Raw genomic sequence first — 3,097 nt, 5'->3', positions numbered from 1 at the left:
TGCTTATGTAACCAGAAAGAATAAATACAAGGATTTCTTGTCTTTAGGGGCTGCTCTCATTTAGAGAAGCATGTCTCTTGATCAGCTGAATAAAAACGTAAAGCTTAAAGGCAACTTCTGGTTTCCTGTATTTTTTACCAGCAAAAGCTCAGAACCTGCATATCATTTTTTTGCAGGAATTCCACCCACTCATTGAAATAGATATGTGGTTTATAGGCGAGTCAAGATTACAGCACAGGATATGAAAGTCTCCGCCAAACCCATCAACACAGATACATTATGTTCCCTCAGGAGGATGAGAAGAAAAACCTAGCCTGACCTAAAGTGACAGTACACAACGAGGACAGGTCATGCCAACCCAATCTTATTTCATTCTTTGATAAAGTGATTAAAGTAGTAGACCAGGGAAACGCAATCAACATAGTATACTTATATTTCAGTAAGGCATTTGACAAAATGGACCACAACCTACTTCTTGGAATAGAACTAGGAAAAGGTGGAATAGACAAAATCACCACCAGATGGATCTGTCGCTGGCTGACAAACCGTACTCAACGAGTAGTCCTCAAAGGCACTACATCCACATGGAGAGAAGTAAGCAGCGGGGTACCACAAGGTTCTGACCTAGGCCCAGGAGTCTTCAACATCTCCATCAATGACTTAGATGAGGGAATTGAAGGGGAATTCATCAAATTTGCAGATGACACCAAACTGGCAGGAGTCCTAGTGGACAATCACTTGACCATGAGCAGCAGCAGCCCGAAAGGCCAACACGGTGCTAGGCTGCATTAACAGAAGGAGAGAATTAAGATCAGGTGAAGTGTTAACACAGCTTTACAATGGCTTTGAAAGGCCACACTTGGAGTAAGGCATCCAGTTTTGGTCACCACGATGTAAAAAATGTGTTCACACTCTGGTTGCAGGAATTGGGTATGTCTAATTTCATGGGAAAAAGGACTAGGGTGACACGATAGCAGTGTTCCAATATTTAAGGGGGTCCTACAAAGACGAGGGGGCAAACTATTTTCCAGAGCACCAAAGGCAAGATAAGAAACAATGGATGGAGACTAACTAAGGAGAGAAACAACCTAGAACTAAGGAAAAATTTCCTGACGGTGAGAGCAATCAACCAGTGGATTGGCTTACCTTCAGAAGGGGTGGGTGCTCCATCACTGGCGGCTTTCAGAAAGACACTGGACAACCATTTCTCTGAAATGATACGGAATCTCCTGCTTGGACAGGGGGTTGGACTAGAAGACTTCCAACTCTGTTATTGTGTTATAGACCATTGGTACTTCTACGGGCCACGTCTCTCCTCATCCTCCAATCTTGCACTGCTTCTTTGAGTTGTTCTCTGCTCGGGCCGGTGTCAGCTTTGATGGTGTCCAGTCACCGTGTTCTTTCACGGCCTGGTTTCCTTTTACCACTGACTCTCCAAAGCATAATTGTTTCTCCACTGAATTCCCCTGTGGGACACGGCCACAATCAGTGAGACACAGTTTGGGGGATTTTGCCTTCCAGTGACATGTCTGGTGTCATGTGCTCCAGCACGTGCTTGTTGGTCACCTTTTCTGTCCAAGGGATACACAGGAGACTTATAATAATAAAGTTGGAAGGGACCTAGGAGGTCATCTAGTCCAACCCCCTGCTCAGGCAGGAAATCCTATACCATTTCAGACAGCACAGCTCAGAGGAGTCAGTTTCCTACCTATCTTGCTTTCTTTAAGGTCCAACTTCCACAATCATAGGGAGCTACGGTTTGTATTTGAAAGAGCTCACCTGACCAACTACCTCCTTATACAACAAAGGTTTCGACAGACAAAAACATGGCTGCACTGTGGAAAACAGACACCAAAGCCCTAAGGCCTTTGCAGGAATTCCACCCACTCATTGAAATAGATATGTGGATTATAGGCGAGTCAAGATTACAAGACAGGATATAAAAGTCTTCGCCAAACCCATCAACACAGATCCATTATGTTCCCTCAGGAGGATAAGAAGAAAAACCTAGCCTGACCTAAAGCGACAGTACACAACGAGGGCAGGTCATGCCAACCCAATCTTATTTCATTCTTTGATAAAGTGACTAAACTAGTAGACCAGGGAAACACAGTCAACATAGTATACTAATATTTCAGTAAGGCATTTGACAAAATGGACCACAACCTACTCCTTGGAATAGAACTAGGAAACGGTGGAATAGACAAAATCACCACCAGATGGATCTGCAGCTGGCTGACAAACCATACTCAACGAATAGTCCTCAAGGGCACTACATCCACATGGAGAGAAGTAAGCAGTGGGGTACCACAAGGTTCTGACCTAGGCCCAGGAGTCTTCAACATCTCCATCAATGACTTAGATGAGGGAATTGAAGGGGAACTCATCAAATTTGTTCTCTAAAAGAGCCCGAAGGCGGAACAAGAATCAACGGATAGAAACTCATCAAGGAGAGAAGCAACCTGGAACTGAGGAGAAATTTCTTGACAGTGAGACTAACTAATCAGTGGAACTCCTTGCCTCCAGAAGGTGTAAATGCATCACTTGAGGCTTTTAAGAGGAGATAGGAATGAAAGGATACAGGGTCTCCTGCTTAAGCAGCAGATTGGACTAGAAGACCTCCAGGTTCCCTTCCATGTCCGTTATACTGTTATTCTTACTAGTATTGACCATCTGTACAGACAATGCTGCCCTCAGAGGGGTGGTTATTGACCCCTGCCCTTGCCCGGGAAAGCCCCGTAACACCATCCTATGTCAACAGCCATCTTTTGCATCTTAGGATGAGGCAAGCATCGATATGCCATTATTTATAAGATGTTTATTGACTATTAAGCATTATAAAGCTGCCCATGTTGCAACAGTGACTCCGGGCAAACTGCAAAGCAGAATTTTCAACCTTGGCAACTTTAAGATGTGTGGACCAACTCCCAAATTCCCCAGACAGCCTTTCTTTCTTTCTTTCTTTCTTTCTTTCTTTCTTTCTTTCTTTCTTTCTTTCTTTCTTTCTTTCTTTCTTTCTTTCTTTCTTTCTTTCTTTCTTTCTTTCTTTCTTTCTTTCTTTCCTCTCTCCCTCCCTCCCTCCCTAACGGAAGAGGGG

Source organism: Vipera ursinii (genome assembly GCF_947247035.1).
Source record: "Vipera ursinii genome assembly, chromosome: 1".
Lineage (NCBI taxonomy): Eukaryota > Metazoa > Chordata > Lepidosauria > Squamata > Viperidae > Vipera > Vipera ursinii.
This window is presented reverse-complemented; position numbering follows the sequence as displayed.